Raw genomic sequence first — 22,768 nt, forward strand, 5'->3', positions numbered from 1 at the left:
ATCTAGTCGGGAGTGGTGCTGACTGAAAACAGATGATTTGGAGCGATTCGCGCGCCATATGTTGGTCATTCTAAGGACTTATTGAACTACCCTCGTATTATTGCGCTGATAGATATATTAATCATCTAACGCAAAAAAAATTTAAAAACTTTAAAACTTCACAAAAATTATTATTCCCACTTTCGCACTTCTCTGTGGCCTGCGCCCAGTAGGAATAGTGGAGGGGCACGCCAGCTGGCAGAAAGCAAGTGGGGACGCGCGCGATTCGAAATCTGCCACAGGTGGGAAAATATTATCTCACTGTGACTTTAGAGAACCTGTGGGAAAATAGTCTTCCAAATTACGTGAAAGGGTTATCTAGAGCCCTGAAAAGTTGTAGAAATGACTTTTTTTGTTTAAAATTGTGTTGCTGCTTTAGGTGAAGACAGCTGAGACTATTTGATAAATTTGATAGGTGTAGTTTCGGAAATCGTGGTATGTTGCTATCGAGATAGATATATTAACTTGAGTATTAGAAAGTTGTCAAGGGTGATTTATTTGAGTTGAAAATTTATGTTTCCTGTTTTATTTAAGATAGCTGAGACTTGGTGCATTAAATTTTATAGGAGTTGTTTCGGGGAGCTGTGGACTATTACTGTGTGGGTAAATATACTTACCAGAGGCTATAAAAGCTGTGTGTGATGCTTGTTTTTTATTTGTTTTATTTTTTACCATTTTAACTGATGAAGGATAAGACTTGGTTCTTTAAATGTGATAGGGGTACTTCCTAGGGGTTGCGTAGTATTACTGTGGGAATAGGAATATTAACCGGAGTCTTGACAAACTTTAGGTGGTGATTCTTTTCTATTTGAAATATTTTTTAGCGTTTTTAATTGATGGAAGGAGGCACTTTCATCAAGTGAGTTATTCATAGGTAACGTGGAATATGACTACGCATGTAGAGTTATTAATTAAATTGTTTTAATGTTGCTAAGGGTAGTTCTAAAGTGTTATTTGATTGTCCTGTGGAGATTTTATGAAAAAGATTTTTGCGAAAGTCTTCATAGTAATTATTTATGATTTTAATCTTAATGATTTTTTTAGTTAAAGGTAGCTGCGCAGCCTTTCATTCAAGGCGTCAAGAATCATTTTTAGATTGATTTTTGATTATAACTGTGCGTTAGTGGGTATAGTTTAGAGTTTGTCGAGGCTGAATAGTATAACTCTCTTTCATTTGGAGATTTTTCGGCGCTGTTTTGTGAACCCCGCAAACCCATTGACTTTTGATTTACATTTTTAAGTTTTATTTAACATCTATATTTTTAGTTAGGGGTAGCTGTAAGTGTGATGGGTTGTTTTTGGAAAATATAATTTGTTATTTTTAGTAGGCTTTAAACAAACTTGAACCTACCGTATATTTTGTCTCGTACTTATTCCATATACACATTAATTTTTTCAGTATTTGAGAGCCGAAAAAAGCCTAAAATTCTGGCGCAATTAATTTTTTTAATCCTTTCTTGTTCTGCAGTGGAGGTTCTGGCGGTCAACATCTTCAACCAGAAAATCGACTTTTTTTATAAAACTAAAAGAATCCAGAAATTAGCATCGTCGCACAAAAAAGAACCCAAAAAACCCAAAATTATGGCTTGAAGAAAGCATTCAAATTCCGTCATGGATGTACTAGCGGAACTCACCTCTTTCTCAACTATGTATTTGCCTTAAGTCTAATCTACGTATGCCAGGCAAGCCCAAACCTATGTATACAGCAGCGGATGCTCTCGTGTAAACGAAACTGCAACAGCTTCAAGTGCTCTGGATTTTCAAAGTTTGACACTTGGATTGAACACTGGTTCTCAACAACCTTCAGATGTTCAGTCAACTTCTAGAAATATTTCCACATCTAAGAAAACTCTTGATGACGAGATCCTAAACGTAATTAAAAGACGTTATGTTGAAAAACGGGGTTTAGCCCAAATAATTTACGGAGAATTTTTAGCCCGTTAGCTGGAAATTCTTAAATTAGGTTTATACCAGAAGGATAGAACCGAGCTCATTAAAAAAATCTTCATGACCCAGAAATTGTCTGATGATCGATCCACCTGAACTAAACGTTGAGGCTAAAACAACTCTTTATTCACAAGAATCAACTTTGTCATCAGATGCTCGAATTATTTTCAAACAAAGGCGGTTGATAGCCTATATATCTAAGTAGAAAAATTAAAATCCAAATCTAGTGCAACAGGATTTAGTAACAAAATTTCCTCTGATAGAAGCTCTGAAAAACTCTTGCCGTTTACTCGCTGATCTTCAAAATAGTGAATATCAAATTAGAAGGAGCCTTATTTTGACCCACTTAAATACAACTTCGAGGGATGGTTTACAATAAGCACCGACTGACGAATTTTCATTGGGGAACGAGTTAACAGAAAACTTTAAGTCATTTATATATTTCATACATTAATAAAATGGGGCTTGTGAAATTTGAAGATTTTAATTAAATCACTACAAAAATTTGGACTTGGCGTGACAGTCGTAACATTTGCATTTTTGCTTTATATATAAGCTCAAAGAATAATTTTAAAGCGGATTTCGAATCATGGAAGTTGGAAAAGGGAACGAAATTTGAATTAGCCTCTTTCGCTTTTAAGGACATTGTCAAAAGATGTCGAACACTGGACATTGACTTATTTGCAAGTCGTACAAATACGAAGTGCATTCGCTATGTATCCTGAAAAAAAGATCCTGGGTCTAAGGCAGTTGACGCATTTACTCCTAATTGGAATATATTTTTCTTTGCCTGATTGACCTGCTCAGCCTTGGTACACACTGTTTAAATCCCTGTTTATCCGTACTTTAATTAAATTTACCCCAACAGTAAGTCTGGTAATTTTTTGTGACAGGAAGCCTTATCCTCTCTAGAAGAGTCTAATTCTGGTGGCTGGATGGTTGTCTGGCAGGCATTACTGAGAAGAGGAATTTCAGAATCTTTTATTACTTTGATGAATGGTTCTTTGAGTTTTTCTTCTTATAAAACTTATGATGAAGCCTTCAAGAAATTGTGGAATTCTTTCAAATAGAAGTCTGTTAATATCTCCAATCCACCAGTATTTGAATTCTTGAGTTTTCTTACAGCTGAGTAAAAAAAAGGATTGCCTCATAGCAGTATCTATTGCACGAGATAAGCAGTTTCGTTTATTTTAGAAACAGATATTAGACGCGATGAAATAGTAAAACGTTTTTTCAAAGAGGTTTCCAATCTCCGACGCTCTAGACCGAAATATTATTTCACATGGGATCCAAAGATAGTTTTAGATTACTTTACAGCAGCTTCTGCTATTCAATGGTATGTGCAAAAAATAGAAGGTTTCCGCAACTCTGTAGAGTAACTGTTAATTTCCTGTCGCAAGCTTTTCCACGCAGTTTCTTCTGAGACCTTAAGTTCTTGGGTTAAATAAATCATATCAAATAGTGGAATCAAAACACAAATATTTTCAACTCGCAGTAAGCGCCATGCATCCACCTCATCTGCTGAGCGACTAGAAGTTGATTTGGACCTAACCAGAAAAACCGCAGGTTAGATAGAAAATCCGGCAACATTTACAAAATTCCACGACAGACCAATTGTTCAGGATAACCAAGAAATGACCAGGATGATTTTAACTGGTTAAGTTTCAGAGCATTGATTATCCCTATTCGATTTATTACAATAGATTAGCTCAGAACATATTATATATTGTAACCAGCGGGTTACATCATAGAGCCTGAAGGCAAGCAAAACGTCAAACTCCTGGGAGGATGCATAGAGAAATTGCATCATCCTAGGAGCTTTAGAAGAGCGCATACTCCGAGGTCTCCCACTATACATTTTCTCATGTTTCGTGGTAAACGAGAGAAGGGCGAGCCCTATAAAAAGGGCTGCACAAGTCAAAAACGGCAGTTGAATTGTGCGGTGCAACTCGCAGAAAACATCCTCAGAAGAGGGTCTCTCTCTTCTAAGTTGATCTCTAATAGACTTGGGAGAAATCCCATCCAGTGTCTCCAGAACGTGGGATTTTTCGGCCCCCACCACTCTCCCATTTGAGAGCGACACATTCAAACGTAGTGCGTCGGTGAGTCGGCTCTGCTACATGTTGCGTAGGCCAGCCTTCTGTAGAGCGGAAAATGCACGAGCCCAAGTCCCCCCGACTTCACGATTCGTTTTCGGTGGCTAACTGGCTATTTGGAAGAGTTTTTATGTAAACTGAATTTCGCAGGGTGTCAAGAGAATGAAAGTTCAGGCAATTTATTGCGCAATTTTATTGCACATTTTTTAAAACTTTATTTTGGTTAAAAACATGACCTTTCAAATTTGCCTAAGTTTAAGAGATATTCAGGAATTTTGAAACGATTAGAAAATAGTTAAAATTTGTAAAGATGTTGTTAAAGAATTTTGTAAGGTTTCACGAAAATGAAGAAAATTCTTTGAGGTTGCTACGAATAATTACTATAATTTTTTATTTTGAAAAAATAATTTTAAAAAATTCCAATACATTTTAAACTATGTTTAAAGTTCTCAATAAAGAATCTGAAGATTTTAAGGCAATCCTTTTCATTTTGCCGAATTTCAAACAAAATCAGGACAAATTTAAATAGTTTTTAATGATTAGGAGGCTTAGAAGGTCGGACAAAATTAGAAACAGAACTTTTTCACGATTGGTAGGAAAATTTGTAAAGACTTTTTATTTTAAAAAACGCACTTAATGAGAATGGTAAAAAGGGTTTTTAAATACGTGAAAGGATTTCCTAAAATTAAGAAGAAGACTGTAGAAGGTTTTAAAGCAAAATCAGAAACTTAGATTTTTAAATAATTCAAACATAAACTTTAGAAACTTTAAAGGAATTCCGAAAGATTTCAAGGAGGTAAAACTGTTTTTCTTATAATTCCTGGGAAAAATTGAGAAGATTATGAGTCAATTTTTTCACATCTTGAATTAAGGAACATAATTCTTATTAGGCCTTCTCGTGAAATGTTGTTACACAATTTTTTAAATTATATGTTGCTTTAAAACTCTACTTTAAAATTTGAGTAAGTTTAAGAGATATTCAGAAATTTTGAAAGGACACAAAAATAATAAAAACATATAAAGGTTTTTCAAGAATTTAGTAAGTTTTCATGAATATGAAAAAAAAATATTTTAGGTTCCTAGAAATAATTAGAATAATTTTTTATTTCGAAAAATTAATTTTATAGGAGATTATTTTAAAGCATTTCAAAACATTCCAAAAGAGGTCAAAAATTGTTAAAGTATCTGAAAAAGTTTAAAGACCATCTTTTTTAATTTTGAAAAATAAAAATAAATCAGGAAACATTTGAATAATTTTTAAAGATTATAAAACATGAGAAGATTAGAAAAAAAGAATTATTTTCCTAATTATGGTGTGAAAATTTTGAAAAATTTTTATTTTGAAAAATGTGCTTTAAAAGAAAATTAAAGAAGATTTTTAAACACATCTAACAATTTCTTAAAATTTCGAAAAAGGGTGTAGAAAGTTTTAAAATCAACATTTTTTAATTCGATGTAAATAATTGTTTTGGAATGAATTCCAACAGAAAATTGAAAAAAGATTACAAAACATTTCTTATTGATTCATAAAATGTTTAAAAAGTACGTAAAATATTTCGAAACAAAATGTCGTAATTTTTCCATATCACTTAACTTTAGAAAAATTAAGGAACATTCTTTGAAATTTGAGTAAGTTTAAGAGATATTCAAAATTTTTCAAACGATTTGAAAATAATTAAAACTTGTAAAGATTTTTAAAGGAATAATTAGCATAATTTTTTATTACGAACAATTAATTTAAAAATATTATTTTCAAACATTTAAAAACATTGCGAAATATTTCAAATATTCTTAAAGCAGAATTAAAAAAAAATTAGGAAAAATTTGAATAATTTCTAAAGATTAGAGATTGAAAGTTCTGACAACATTAGAAAAACATAATAATCAAGTGAATTTAGGAAGTATTTGGTAGACTTGATGAGATTTAAACGAAATTTAAACCTAAGAAGTGTTTTAGAAACGTAAGATAAACTTTAGGAACTTTAAAAGAATCTCGAAAGGTTTCAGGAGAATAAACAAAGTTTTTTTAAATGCTTGGGAAAATTTAGAAGATTATAAGGAAATGTTTGTCTACATTTGAATGATTTTTTTTAAATTTTTGCGATAAAAACTCAAGAGAGTTACCACTATCTTGTAGAATTCAAAACGATTTAAATAGATAATAAGTTTTTCTAATATTTTTTAAAATCCTATAAATTAAAAATAAAATGTCTTTAAAATCTCCTAGCATCTTTTCTGCAATATCTGATATATTCGAAAATCTTTTTTTTTAATTTTCTTAAGAATCTTATAATAATTATTTACATATAAATTTGTAAACAAACTGATAATACTTATTTTCTTATATATGAAATCTTTACAAAATCTTTAATGCCTTAAAATACTTATCTCAAATTTATATAATTTAGCAGTTAAAATTTTATTTTAATCAGAAAATAATTGTCATTGGAAATTGATTGTAAATAATTTTAAAATAAATCCAATAAAATTTATTTCATAAAGAAATATCTCATGATTATAAAAATAGAAAAAATTGTAAAGGTAAGTCTTTGTAATATTTAAATAACTAATTACGAGTAACATATTTTAAAATTATTTTTCCTTGATTCTGGCCGAGGGTCATACATGGTACAAAAAGCCGTCGTGAAATTTCAAATGAAAACTGTACTCTCTATACATTAATTTTTTTAATTAAAAATAATAATACTTTTATAAATATTGCCAAAATTTATTTGAATATGATACAGATTTATTTCTATTTTTAAAATTCCTGTAAATAGCTTGTGTTTTACAAATTTTAAGATATTTGTGTACCATGTTTGACCTTAGTGAATGTATTTCAGGAATAAAATTATAAAAATATATCCATAAGTTAGTAAAAGACTTATGAAGAATCGCCTTTCAAATTATAGTTTAAGTCAAAGAAATAGATATTTCTCTTATCGTTTTTCAGTATATGATTTTTCACTAAACGTAAAGCAGATTGAAATACACTTGAAAAATAAAAATAATAAAGTTCAGAAATTCATGAAGTCTTCTGTTCAGAAAATTCCATATATTTTTGAATAAAAATCCTTTCCACGCCACATTCAAAGAAAAATTTTACAACATTTTTGTCAAATGATTAGTCTTTTGAATGAGGACAAGTTAAGAATTTTTTGGCTTTTTCTCTTTAAATCCTCAAATTTGTGATCATAGACTAAAATAGCATGAAAAGAGATGTATCAAAAAAGAACCTAGAGGACTTTAAATGATTTTATTTTATTGGATTTAAAAAAATATTAGAAAAATTCGAGTCTTTTTAAAAGATGTTTAGGACATTTAGAAGTTTGGAAGATATCAATGAATATTTTATACATTTTGGAAATTTTTTTCAATTTTTTAAGCATTTCTAATACGTTTAAAACAAAATAAATTCCAAAAAAATATTTTTAACTTACTACATTTTTCTTAAAATTAAAAAAAAGGAATTCAAGATGTAAAAAACTTGACATATATAATCTTCTAAATTTTTCACAGAATTTTAAGAAAAATAATTTTATCTCCTTGAAATCTTTCGGAATTCCCTTAAAGCATCTTAAGTTTATGTTTTTAAAATCTTTGAAAATCTACATTTCTTAAAAATTTAAGTTTAAAATTAGATTTGAATCTCTTCCATTCTTCTAAATATTCCTTGAATTTACTGGATTATTTACGTTTTTTAAAATCTTTAATCTTATCAAATTGAAACATTTTGCTTTAAAATCTTCTACACTATTTTTTTAAATTTTAGAAAATCGTTTGATGTGTTTCAAAATCTTTTTGAATTTTTTATAAAGTACATCTTTTTAAATAAAAATTATAAAAAAATTTCAAACGATTATTAGAAAAATAATTATTTTTTTTTATTTTCAGACTCAAATTTGAAAGCAAATGTTACAAACCAACATAAACATAACAAAAAATGGTACAGCAAAATTACGCAAGAAGGCTTAATAAGAATTAAATTTCTTCTTTTTTTTAAATGATATAATATGGCAAAATTGCGAAATAATGTTAAAAAATTGTGATCTTTTTTTAATTTTCCCTCAGAATTCATTCCATTCCATTTTTAGTTCAAAAATAATGTTTTAATTGAAAACCCAATTATATGTTTTAAAATTGAACTATTCTGTTGTAAATTCGATTGTTTGTGTGTGTATGTTTTAAAACATTTTCTAGTTGAAAATTCATTTCTCCCAACGAAAGTTAAACTATTTTAAAGTTAAAATTTTTTTAAATAACTGTTTTGGTTGATAATTTAACTGTATTGTTGATAAATCGATTTTTTCATTGTTGAAAAAACATTTTCTTATACGAAAAATGTAACTGTATCATTATTAGTTGAATTTTCTTAGTAGGAAATTGACCTTTCTCAGTCAAAAATTCTTCATTTTTAGTAGAAAATTATTCTGCTTGTTTAAAAATTCATGTCTTTTAATCAAAAATTCATTTCTTTGGATGAAAATCCATTTTTTGGTGAAACTTCTTTTAGTATGGTATAAAATGGTTAAAAGTTCATCTATTTTTTTGGAAATTTATCTATTTTGTTGACAAAAATTTTTTTTGTTTTAAAATTGATTTCGAAAATTATGAATTTCTGTTTTCGGTAGAAAGCAATTGGGCTGAAAATTAAATTATTTGTCTTGAATTATTTGTCTGAAAATTTAACTAGTCCATTTTTAATCGAACACTTATTTTTTTAGTTTACAATTCGTTTCTATAGATAAAAATTGATCAATTTTGTTGACACTCTTTTTTCTTGAAAAATTCTCTTTTTAGTTATAAATTTATCTTCTTTGTTGGTAAATTATTCTTCTTTAAAAATTGATTTGTTTTAGATAGAAAATTGATTTCTTTTGTTGAAAATTCGCATTTATTTGGGTTTAAAATTAAATTTTTTCAACTGCAAGCTTCAGTATAAACTACAATGTTTAAGTTAAAAAATGTATTTTTTAATTTAATTTCTTAGATTGAAAAATTAACTATTTTGTCGAAAATTTGTTTTTTATTTGTGAAAAATCAATTGTTTACTAAAATTATGACTAAGGCATGCAGAACAAAATTTGAAACATTTTAGACCCAGAAGTCTTGTCTCCTATATCTATTTACATCAAGTCCATTATATTTTCCTCTTCTCAATAAGCATAATGGTTCTAAGGTAACTCAGGATTTCGAAACCTGAATAGATTTGAGGAGAAGCTAGATCGTCATTCGTGAAGTCGGGAGAGCTCGGGTTCCTGCTCGTGCATTTTCGGCTTTACACGAGGCTGGGCTTCGCAGCATTTAACAGAGTCGACTCACCAGTACGCTACGTTTGAATGTGTCGCTCCCAGATGGGAGAGTGGTGGGGGCTGAAAAATCCCACGTTCTAGAGACACTGATCCCATCTCTATTATTTTTCTTAGGAAATATAGCGTGCTTGAGGAGAGTACGAGTGAATATTCGCTATCACCCTGTTAGTAAAGTGCCTATTTTTCCACTGTTTCTCTGCGACGTTGTACGTCAAAATTCGATTTTCTCATTTCAAGCCTTCGAACGCGAACATTTTCAGAATGTATTCTTTGAGGCAAAGACCTCCTAAAAATTGAATTATACAATTTAAAAGCAAATTGCCTGAGGCAAATGAATATAAACTATTTTCAAAAGCCATTGTAAACTTTCACTCTGACTAAAGACGTCACGAGCGAGATAAATTTCTCTTACCCGGGGCCAAGAAGTTGGACAGTAAAATTTTATTGACCTTGTCACTCACCTTAGCTGCTTAGGAGTGGACGAGTGTAAATTCGCTCGAAACCTGTCCAGAAAACCGCTAAGCCTGCGTGCCAGGCAAACGAAAATAGTTTTTCCATATCTTGCCAGACTTCGGTAGAGGCTGTTTCTTACGTTTCGACCCAAGGTGTCGCCTTGAGATAAATCTCTCTTCCTCGCTCTCAGTAGAGCGCTCTCTTATTCCCTCTTAGTAGGAGGACAGGAACACCTGGAGTCCGAAGGCGCCTCGACTCAGGCTAGTTACCGCAAGTCAGGTGCATCACCTTTTTATAGTGACATCTTATTGTAATAAAAACTAATTATCCATTATAGGGCTTAGGATCCATTTTCTCAAAATTTAGAATATTGACTGATAATTATCATTAGAGCTGGCTACCGTCATGGTAAACCCTCACTAGGTCAGTAGGACTAGTTTCATAAGGTCCTTGACTATCTTAAACAGGTGTTTTGTTAAAGGAGAGATTCCTTCTAATGCTAGGAAACGAGTATTGATACTCAGAATTTTAGGTTTAAATTCAAGGAAAAACGAATAGCTTACACACCCTTTACATTTTGAGTTTTAGAATATAATATTACTAGAATTGCATCAAGTTTTCAATAAAAAGGTTAGATGCTTACGACGTCGTTGTAGAATTGTGTTTATTCAGGGCAGTTACCCTTTTACGAAAGAGATAAACATTTTTATCCAGGGCAAATAAAAAATTTTGTATATAACTTTAGAATAGGGATTTCTGAATAAATCGATATTTTATTGAAATCTCATGCCTTTACTCCGTGCAACCACAATAAACAGTACAATAATTTTCTTTTTCAAAAAAATAGTTGATCTCCTAAAAAAAATTTTTTTCCCTTGTAAGATGTAAATTCCATCTAATAACCTTTGTTTAAAATGATAACTTATTTCTAGTATGCAATGAATACTTTAAATGCCTCAAAAAAATGGTTAAAACATTTCTATGTACAAATTAAAATTTTTTCATGAAAAATTCAAAGAAACTTTCAGGTTTCCTAGATTTAAAAAAGTTCAGAAGAATTCTAAGTTTCTAAAGTTTTCAGATTTCGAGTATCTCACTCCACAAATTCAAAAGCGTTTAAAATCCGAAAGGGATTTCAAGCGATTTAAAAAAAAAACTTCTAAGAAATTACAAAAAGATTTTTAACATTCAAAACGCTTTAAAAAGATGTCAAAAAATTTTAAAAGATTTTGCAAAGTGTTTAAAGCTTTCCGAATATTCGAAAAAGTATTCGGAAAGCTTATCAATATTTTACGAATTTCAAAAAGGTATCAAAAGATTGGGAACAAATTAGATTCAGCGTTTGTCTGGTGAAAATTGTAGACTTTTTTGTGGGTCTAGTGATTCAGGTCGTGAAAACAATTAAAAATTCTGTCACTTGGGATCTCCTCCTTGCATCTCGTTTACTTCATTTTGTCTTTCAAGACCATGGCTCGGATATATTTTCATGGATGTAGCAGGATTTTTATCAGGAATATGTTGCCCAGGTTGTCTATGTGGTGCATTTTGAGCAAATTCATGCGGTATTGCGTCTTTAAAAAAATTAAAAATTATGGGGCTCTTGAAAAAATATTAACAAAATAGATTATTTGAAAGGCAGCATTTTATTCAGGCCTAACCAGAAAATATTTCAATTTTGGTAAAAAATATTCCTTTTTAACTTCATAACTCAACTTGTTAATACAAAATTCATGTTAACTATTTATGTAGAAAATTAATCTTGCCTTTTAAAAATGTATGATTTTGACTGAAGATTCAACTACTTCATTAAAAAGTAAATCGATTCCTCTTTTATTTTGAATGTTGCTAAAATGTTACTGTACATCGAAAAAAGTAATATTTCTAGCGAAAAATTCCTCAATAACCCACTCTCAAGGGGGAGTTTAATAATAATTTTAAAGTTATTTCTTCGTTCTGAGAAAATATATATTCACGTAATTAGCTAACTTATGGATAGGGACTTTCCTGGTTAAAATCTGTGCTAAGGCAGAATTTTCTTGTTTTTTAAAAGACTATTCGTCTAAAGAGAGTGGTTTAAGGAATCAAAAATTGCATTATTTATAAATGAATGCTATAATTTGAATTGTCCTAAAATCAAGAATAAATCATCAAGTTTATTTGTTTACAAAATTATATAATTTTAAGCAATTTTGAGAAATTAAATTATTTTAATTTTGAGACATTGCAAATGCATAATTGTTCGATCGCTAATAATTATTAAAAATTTTAATTTGAAATCTTTTAAACAATTTCCTAAAAGTATATGTTTTACTAAAAACCATTTTAAATATTTCCAGGTACCTTAAAACAAATTATTATCTGGAAACCTTTTAAAATATCTGAAAATCTATCAAATTTGTATTCAAAATCTTTAAAAATATAGATTTTATTTTAAATTTTTTGAAATCTTTACAAATTTTTAATTATTAAAAATTTTGTTTAAAACTTCCAAATATCTTTTGAAATTATTCAAATATTTCCCGGAAACTTTTAATAAATAATGCGAAATTGAACAAAATTGTCTCAAACTCTTCCAAACTATGATTTTTACGTTTTCGAAATCTCTTAAAATCTTTTCATATATTCTCGGGAAATTAATTTTTTTAATTAAAAAATTATTTTTAATTTTTCAAGGAATCTTAATAACTTTTTTGACATCTTTTCAAGTATCCAATTATTTTTGAAAAATTGTTCTTTATTCGTCAAAATTTGGTTTTGTTTTGAAATATGCCTAAATATTCGGTAAAAAAATTAATTTTTCAAAATAAAAAAGTCATTAAAAATTTTTCCAGGAATCTTAAGAAATTTCTTCTACTATGTTACAACCTTTCAAAGTCCTTAAAGTATTTCCTCAACTTACTCAAATTTTCTCTTTAGAAAATAAATTTTTAACTGCTATTTTGCCTATAAAAATTCAACATTTTCAGTTACAAATAACAAAATTTTTAACAGATCAATAAAAATTAAGATTGTGGCGTTCTAAGTTTGAGTATGTCTCTCTAAAATTTTAATGATTTAGGGCTCTCTGTTTCAAACAATTCAGTTTCGCATTGTTTGGTTTTTAATATTTCATTTCGTTTTAAATAAATGGTAAAACATTGCTGACTATTAAGACACTGCTCTTTCGCTTAATCAAACATTTTCACATTGAATTTGTTAGAAATGGTAAATTTTATTCTGAAACAACAGATTGTTTATAAAGTGACTTCGGCAGTTTACATTTAACTAACTACCAAGGCTTTTGATTCAAGCAGTTTAATTTTGAACTTTAAAATCTGTAAATTGCTTAATTTTAACAGATTTAGAATCTACCTATAAAATAATTTAATTATTTTTTATTTAATTAATTATTGTTTAATTATTGTCCTTAAAATATATCAATAGTCTATTATTTCTCTGACCTCTCTAAAAGGTTATGGGCCCAGAAATCGCTAGTAATATGCTATATTTTTGAAATGGAAAATCAAACTGTGTGTTCGCTAAGAAGTTTGGCGTCGCTTTGCCTACATTCGGGAAAACCATTACGTGTTTAAAACAAATCGAGTGCGTGAAGGAAAAGTGCAAAATGGTTCTGATCCACGTCTCGATAGAGGCTTTACGAATGTCGAAGATAATTATGATATACAGGCTTCCCAACTGAAACATATAAAAAGCGTTACTACATCTAACACTTTATGGCAAAAACTAAAGATTGAGTTCCAGCAAAAAGGATCTGCCACACAAACAACCTTGATGATAATATTATTAGCAAAGCTGGCCGAAGGAGAAAATATCTAAGCCTACATCTCATTTTTTCATAACAGTGGATAAGCTCGATGAAATCTGTTTAAATATCGATCAAAAGTCCTTGACAGTATTACTACTGGCCAGCTTACCAGAATCATACTCCAGTTTTCGCATTGCTAAGAAAATCAAAGATAAACTACCTACTTTGGACACTTCAAGGATAAAAATTCTAGAAGACGGTGAAGTGAGAAAACCAAATTGTGATATGCATCAATATGTGATGTTCGCTAATTCTTTTAAATATGATAGTGCTCGTCGACCTAGTGATTCAAAAGTTCGTGAAGATAATAACAATCACAATTTCAGGGGTCGGTCAAAGGGTCGTGGTAGTCATTCTTCGCGTGGTAGAAGCAATCATTTCAGTGGAAAAAAGAGAATGTTGACAAACTTGAAATAAAGTGCAATCGGTGTGGTGGATTCGGTCATATTGCGAGGAGATTTCGTGCTCGTTTATCCAGTGGTAGTGCGAATACAGTTAAGGAAAATTCTAAAAAAGCAGCTCCGGTTAAGGAACAAGAATAAATTGCTCTCTTAAATGTCGAGAAATCGAAAGGAAAAAGATGGAGTTTAGATTCTAGATGCACTACCTATATGAGTGCTGAACAAAGTATTTTTCAAAACTTGAAGCAATTAGATAGTAAAATAAGTCTAAAAAATAATAAATCCACAAAAATCATGCGGAAAAATGGAATTGTAAAATGGGGCATTTCACGGTATCAATGTAAAATCAATTGATAACTTTAATAATTGCGAGGTGTGTATTAGTGAAAAACAAGATCGTGCTTCGTGTTCAATATTGAAAGGAAATCGATCTCGCGATTTCCTCGAGATTTTTCACAGCAATGTGTGCGGTCCATTTAGACATTCTAAGCACAGCAGAGCAAAATAATATGTGACATTCACCGACGATTTTTTAAGATAAAGCGAGGTTTATTTTATTGAAAATAAGTCTGACGTTTTCGACAAGTTAAAAAAATTCAACGAAATGGCTGAGTCCTCTACCCGTAAAGGTATTAAAACACTCCAGACGGATAGTGAGATAGAGTATTGTAACTCTTAATTCAAGCAATACTTGAATAAAAGAGGAATAATAAGGAGGCTCAATTCTCCTTGGACCCTGCAAAAGAACGGCTTAGCCGAGAGAAAGAATCGCACTTGCATGAGATGACACGATATCTACTTAAGCAAGCTGAAATGCCACAAGTTTTCTGGGGTGAATCAGTAAACACTACAAACCATGTCAAAAATAGATGTTCAACAAAAGCACTTAAAGGTGAAACACCTCATAAAATTTGTACCGGAAAAATTCCAACTGTGATTCATTTCAAAATATTTGGTACAAAAGTCTATGTTTTAGAAAAGATAATTGGAAAAGGAAAATTTGATTCCCGATCTTCACGATTTGTCATGCTAGGTTACTCATCAGAATCGAAAGCCTTTCGAAACCGCCTTTGGAATCCGGTACTGAGAAAAATAATTGTAAGTCGAGATGTCCGTTTTTTAAGGAAATGTGTTATAAAGGTCAATATGCCGACATTTTTGACAACGAATAGGAAAAAGAAAAGAGATCACTATCGCCTACAAATGTTGAACACATCTGTGACTCAAGTCGAATCTGATGAAAGGGAGGATTTTTCGGGCTCACGAGAGCCTGTTTGGTCGACTAGCGAAATTATTCAGCGTGGTCTGAGATAGTGAAGAAGAATCTACCAGTGATTCCGTTAACGTGGAAGATGATGTCTTCGGAGTATTTCCTGACCCAGGAGGATTCAAGCTTGAAAAGTGGAAAGAAGAAAGTAAGGCTCGTTGCCAAAGGATGTTCGCAGCGACCAGAAGAAGATTTCTCTGAAACATACTCACCAGTGGAAAGAATTACATTAATAAGACTTCTTGCTGCATTATCAGCTTAACTCGATCTCGAAGTTCACCAGATAGATCTCATCACAGCCTATTTAAACGATAAATTAAACGAATATGTATATATCATCCCACAAGGTTTGAGAAATTGGATTGACAAAGTTTTGTCTGTAGAACCTGTCAGATCGAGTAGGCAGGTGCTTTAAGACAAGAAAGTAATTGAAATTGCTCAAGAGTGGATGGACAAAGTTCAAAAAGATGATAAAAAAGTCTGTTGATTAACAAAAGTTTTGTTTGGACTCAAGCAGTCATGTGTTGAATGGAATCGACGATAGGTAGCTGAATTGAAGCGACTCGGCTTACAACAACTGGATTAAGATCGTTGCGTTTTCATGTCAAGAAAGGAAGATGACGTAATGCTTCTAATGACTTACTTTGACGATCTGCTGATTGCAACCGCAGATAAAAACTGGATAAGCCAAATTAAGTCGTCATTAGCGACTGTTTTTAAACGAAGGATCTCGGAAAAGTAAATCTTTGTTTGTGCATCGAATTCCAGAGATCTGTAGATGGCCAAACGTGTCCTGATGTATTCAGAAAGAACAAGAACGTACAGTTGAATTGTCAAGCACTGAGGCAGAATACATGGCCTTATCGGAATCGACAAAGGACGGGATATATCTCCAGAGTATTTTATATCGAATTAGTTAATATCAAGAATGTACTTCTATTTACAATGACAACTGAAGTGCCAAAAAAATTATTTAAATTAGGTGCCTATCGCTCCAGAACTAAGCACATTGATGTTCGACTTACTTGGCCGAAGATTATCAACTATTCCAGAACATTGGGTTTGCTTTCTAATTGTTTCTCGAAACAATCGTAACAATTAATTTTGACAGAAGGTGTTGGTATTTACAAAATTACTTCTTAGCATAAGGTTTAGGTGAATCTACGAATATAATTACGCCACAGTATAATTATTTTCTACTCTACGCTTTTGCTAGCGCATAGAGAACAGCCTCAGCTCTAATCCTTCTTGTGTCAAACGTGCCATATATAGTAAATTCTACGTAACAAAAATCCACTTATACCTGTAACAATATATGGAGATCGAGTCTCCTTAAAATATATCAATAGTCCATTATTTCTCTGACCTTTCTCAGACAAACTACAGCTTAATTTTTAAAATTATTAACTAACTTATATGCAGTTTCAGAAGCTTTTAATCCTTTATTGTGCAAGTCTTCAAAACTGTATTTTAAAATTCTTTTATTCGAAAATATAACCCAACGCAAGAAGACTAAAGTCGAAAATTTTTAAGTTAACAATTAAACTTATCATTAAAAAAAGTGGAAATGAAACTTATTTTAAATGTTATTATATATCTTGTGATATAAAATTTGTGATATTCCAAGTGATTGAATAGATTATTCTCCTAAAAACTTGTAAAATTCCCGGTCATATACTAGTTTCCCGGTCCAGCACTCATCCTAAATTATGATATTTCAAAACATAATTTCTTTCCTTTCGAATGATAATAAAAATGGCCTGCTTAGTATCTTAACCATTTTTTTTCAAAGGAACAATTAAAATAATATTGAGTTAAATAATTCTGACATTTTTCTATTTTTTAAACATGCATTCTTTTGATTTTTAACTCTTATTTTTATTTTTATTTATGGAATCACTATTTGATTGTCGCATTTCTTTATTTCTTGGTGTCTTATTTAAAAATTCGAGTCTTGGCTTGGGGGGGGGGGCAAATCGCCGTGGCCCCCCTCTGGATGCGCACCTGTGAACATTTTACGATTCTACAAAAAAAGAGGAGAAAATCGCCTACAAAAATCGGATTTTTTTTTAGTAAATTGAAAAATCGCTTTTGATATAACTCAGCGATGAATTAAACTAAAATTTAATTTTCTAAAATTTCGGTAATTTTTAAATTTACCAAAATTTCTAATATTTCATAACCTAATCAAATATTTCATAATCTTATCAAATATTCAGCATTTCTAAATTCATCATAAGTTTCTAAGATTTCAAAAAAAAAAATAATCTTACCGTCACCTGTTTGATATTCTTCCATGAGTCTAAGATTTGTTTGCTGATCAGCATAATGATCTTCATAACCTTGATTACGCACGGGAGTCGGGTTACCCTTGTGATCTAGAGGCCCTGAAAAAGTTTATAAAATGTTCATCCCGAGGTAAAAATCTACAGCGAAAAATTTCAGTCTTCAAATTGCATTTTTTTGTAAGTTATGGAGGGAGAAAGCAAAAAAAGTAGGTTTTTTTAAAAACAGCTTGACTGAATTTATAAACAAAATATCTGTAATGGAGTAAAATGAGGCAGTTCAACAAGAAATTCAAGAAAAATGTATAGTTAAATAATTGTAAAAAATGTTAAAATTTAAATGTTTTCGTAACCAAATTTCAGAACAAAAAAATAGAAAAAAATGTCTTTTTTTCGGACAAAAATAAAAAAAGAGACAAGGAAAATCAGAAGACAACCAACCAAATCCCTTTTCTTCTCTTTTTATTTATTTAGCCTGTTTTATTTTTATCATCAAATTGTAATAAAAAAAATTTGTGAACAATAATCAGAAACGTTTCAGCACTCATACAGCACCCTTATTAGGGCAAGAATAAAATGAAAAGAAGAATAAAAAATATTCAAGCAGGCAGGAACAACAACGAAACCACGATTCTCTCTTCTTAACACCCGAAAATCAAATGAGGGTGAAAAAGCAAACCGGTTATAAACATACCTGAAATAATGGATGTTTTTGGTATGTTTGTAGTGGGTTTTTATTTTGACCCACATTTGATCCTCAGGTGCCAGCAAGAGACAATCGTGGTTTCGTTGCTGTTCCTTTCTGCTTAAATATTTTTGTTTATTTTATTTTTTATTGCTTTGCCTTAATAAGGGTGCTTCATGAGTCCCGAAGCTTGGGTGATTATTTTTTACAAATTTTTATTTTATTGTGATTTGATAATAATAAAAATAGAAAGACGAAAGAAATAAAAAAGAGAAAGTAGGGGGCTTGGTTGGTTGTCTTCTAATTTTTCTTTTCTCTTTTTCATTTTTTCCACACAAAGAGAAATATTTTTATTTTCTTTTTTAGGAAAATTTTTATCTTTTTCTAATTTCAATAGAAACAGTTAATGGCGGTTGTCCAAATTTGGTCGTTCGATTCTTTGTTTCATTTTCCGGAATTCTGCGCATTACATTGATTATTGGTCGGTGCATAGGATTGTAAATTTGATTTTAATCTTTCTTCAATTTCTTCAATTTCAATCTCTTTCTTTTTCGCATATTTATTGCGCTGTAACGGGAGGGGGGGGGCTGATCTAAAATTATATTCGAATATAAATTTTTATTTTTATACGCTTTGCAATACACTTTTTGTTCTATCTTAGAAGAAAACTTTTACCAGTAATTTATAGACCTAGTGCTTCAACCTACATATAATTATTTGATTCTTTATTTTTATTTCTAGTTTAAAATAGATTCTTCGTTCAAATCGATTTTTTTTAAACATTGGAAAATAATAAAAAATAATAGAGTTTAAAAAGTACAATGCCATTTAAAAAGTTTGTTTTGCTGAGGTTTACTTATTATTGGTTCATAACTAACAAGTCAAAGCAAAACTAGAGATTTCAGTTTACAAACTTTCTAGCATTACTGTGAGAAAAGACATTTATAAACAATAATCAATTAATATTTAAATGAGCATGCTTCTTAACTGGCATTAATTACTACCTTAATAAGAAAACAAATTTTTCAAATACTATTTTTGTCGTTAAAATAGATCTCTTTGGTTGAAAGCCTAACTATTTTATTGAAAATTTTATTCAGTTTTGATAGAAAATAATTATTTTTTTAGCATAATATTTATCTATTCCATTTCTTCTTGAATACTTATTCGTTTGGTTTAAAGTTTAACCACTTTGCTGAAAATGCATGTAGTTTGTTGATTATTTATCTTTTTGTGTGAAAACTTAATCTTTTTTACAAAATTAATATTTTAGATAAAAAATTAACTATTTGGTTGAATTTTTAACATTTTATATCTCTTTCAAAAATTCATTTATTAAAGAAAATACAACGTGGTTTTAAAGTTTGAATTAACACCTTTCGAATGCAATTGGCTTTGTCAACAAATTAAAAACTCAGTTTTTTAGAGTAAACAATAATTTGTTTCCATTTTTTTTCCATTGTGTTGTTTGCTCCCAAAAAAACGTGTGTAATTTTCCAAGAAACTTATATGATTAAAAAAACGAAATGAAATAGATAAGCATTTGTATTTTCTTTCAAACGAGCCCAAGATAAAAATTATTTATTGAGCTGTTTTAAAGTTATGACATTTTTTTGAAAAGAAGACACTTTTTTAACGCTGAATATCTCGAAATTTATGAATTATATAAAAACTCTAAATAAAAAAAAATGTTTTTTTTTATATTTAAGATAAGCATGTATAAAAAAAAATTTGGAAAGAAATAATTTTTTACCATTTTTTATAATATTGTCTAACTTTTTAATGTAGAAGAATATAGTTATATATTTGTTGATTATATTGCTTTTGTATAAAAGTTAGAAAATAATGATTAAAAAACACTTATTGTACATATACAATTACAAATTTTTTTCTCTTTGAACTATAAGGAACGCAATTTCCAATTTTTCGACAATGCCAATTACATTTAAAAGATTTTGACTGAAAAATAAAACCATGTTCGATTTTTTTAAATACACGCATTTTTGACAGAGATATAAAACTATTTATTAAGACCAATTTTTCAAAAAGAAATAAATTTAAAATTTTTTTAAAAAAACTAGTTCAATTTTAAGACCTGGTTGTTAAATTTTTAACCAAAAATAAGAATTTTTAAAGAAAAAGATTATTTTACTACAAAAAAGACAAGGATTTAAACAAAAGGAGATATTTTCTATAATAAATACGAATTTTGAATCAAATCCAAGAATTCTCAAACAAAAAGTTTAATTTTAAGAGACAAATTAATTTTTCATTTTTTAAGAAATTAGTTTATATTTAAAACCTAGTTGTTAAATTTTGAACCAAAAGTAAGAATTGTTAAGCAAAAAGATTAATTTATTACCAAAAATGAGGAATTTTTAATAAAGCTTTAAAATTCTAGACCATAAAGTTTGATTTTCAAATAAAGAAATGAATTTTGAAACAAAAACATTAATTTACTACAAAAAGAGGAAATTTTAATTAAATTGAAGAATTTTCAACCAAAAAGTTGAAGTTTCACCTAAACAGATTAATTAAAAAGAGAAGCTTAAATTACTACCAAAAAAGACGAATTTTTAATCAAATTCCAAAATGCTCGACCAAAAAGTTGAAGTTTTAAGAAAGATAGAAACAAAATTTTTTTATAATTTTTAGAAAAGTAGTTCAAGTTTAAAACCTAGTTGTTTAATTTTTGACAAAAAATATGAATTTTTAAACAAAATATGAATTTTATATCGAAAAAACAAGTATTTAACTTAAGTCAAGAATTGTGAACCACAAAGTTGAATTTTCAACTAAAAAAGATGAATTTTTAATACATTTCAAAATATCTCAACCAAAATGTTTCATTTTTAAGAAAGAAAGATAATAATTTTTTTTAATTTTTAAGAAAGTAGTTCAACTTTAAAATCTAGTTGTTAAATTTTCAACCAAAAGGATTAATTTTCAAACATAAAGAATAATTTTCTACCAAAAAAATAAACAATAAACTTTTAGCGAAATTTAAAAATTCTGAAACCAAACAGTTAAATTTGAAACAAAAAACAAAAAATTTTAAACAAAAAATTAATTTTCTAGCATAAACTTTCACCATCTGGAAACTTACTAAGAAATTTATTGTTTATTATTATTTAAGAGTTCATTCTTTTAGTAAAAAATTTAACTAATTGGTTAATAATTTATATTTTCAAGCTAAAAGTTCAACTGTTTTGTGGAAAATTCATGTTTTTTATTAAAAATTATTTTTGTTTATGAATGCAATTTCTTGATTGAAGTATCAACGTTCTTTAAGCAAAAAATTATTCTTGTTTATTGAAGGATTAAGTTTTCGGTGAAGCATTACACGATTGTGTTAAAAATTTTTCTATTTTAATTGAAAATGATCTTCCTTGTTAAAAATTCATGTTTTGCGACTTGAAAGTCCACTATTTTCCAAAATATTGAACTTTTTAGTTGGAAAAATTCACCATTTTGTTAAAAGCTCATCTTTCATATCATCTTTCCATAGCCGATCAGTTACTTTCCCAATAAAGTTATTAGAGAGAGCGAAAAAAAATCCTTTTTTTAGAAATATACGCTGTCTGAATCCGGGTGTAACATTTATGATACGAGTAATTTTAAGGGAATCTGTATTATCAGCAGAGTAGTTACTATCGATCAGTGTAGATGCTACTCCACAATCTGCAGAAATAAAAATCAAAACTATCGATCAACTTAACTCTTTAAATGACAGAAAATAATTCAAAAATTACTTTAATTATTTTCTGTTATTCAAAGAGTTAATTTGATCGATAGTTTTTATTTCTATTTCCGCAGATTGTGAAGTGATATATATAAAGATCAATAGTAAATACTCTGCTGATAATATAGGTTCCTTGAACATTTTTAAAGTTCTATCTTTTTTTAAATAAAAATTCGGCGATTCGATTGAAAATACATCTTTGTATGCTACAAAGTCAATTAATAAATAAGATATTCAACCATTTTGTTTAAAATTTAACTATTTTCGGGAAATTCGACTATTTTGTGAAAGTTTTTTGTTGTTGGTGGAAAATTCGACTAGGTTGTTAAAAATTCATCCTTTTGGATTGAAAATTAATCTTTTATGTCAAAAAGGTCATCCTCCTTGGTTCAATTTTAACTCTGAAAATCTTTACCTATTTTTTACAAAACTCTTCTCTTTCACTGGAAAGCTCATTCATTTAGTTTTCAAAGCAACAATTTTTTTTTTTTATTATTTTTCTTTATTTGTCCTTTCTTAGTAGAAATTCATCTATTTTGTTAAAAATGCTATACTTTCGACTTCAAAGCTTAGGATTTTAGATATTTATAAATTGAAACGAATATTAAATCTAAATTAATTTTATGTGTCAGAATATATAAACGTGAAATCCGTTTTTAAACAACTAAATTTTCCGCTTTGCGAAAAGTGGCGGCAAATTTCTTACAAAATTTAAAGCAGTTTTAGTACAAAAAAA

The sequence above is a fragment of the Belonocnema kinseyi genome, chromosome 10 (assembly GCF_010883055.1).
Source record: "Belonocnema kinseyi isolate 2016_QV_RU_SX_M_011 chromosome 10, B_treatae_v1, whole genome shotgun sequence".
Taxonomy (NCBI): Eukaryota; Metazoa; Arthropoda; class Insecta; order Hymenoptera; family Cynipidae; genus Belonocnema; species Belonocnema kinseyi.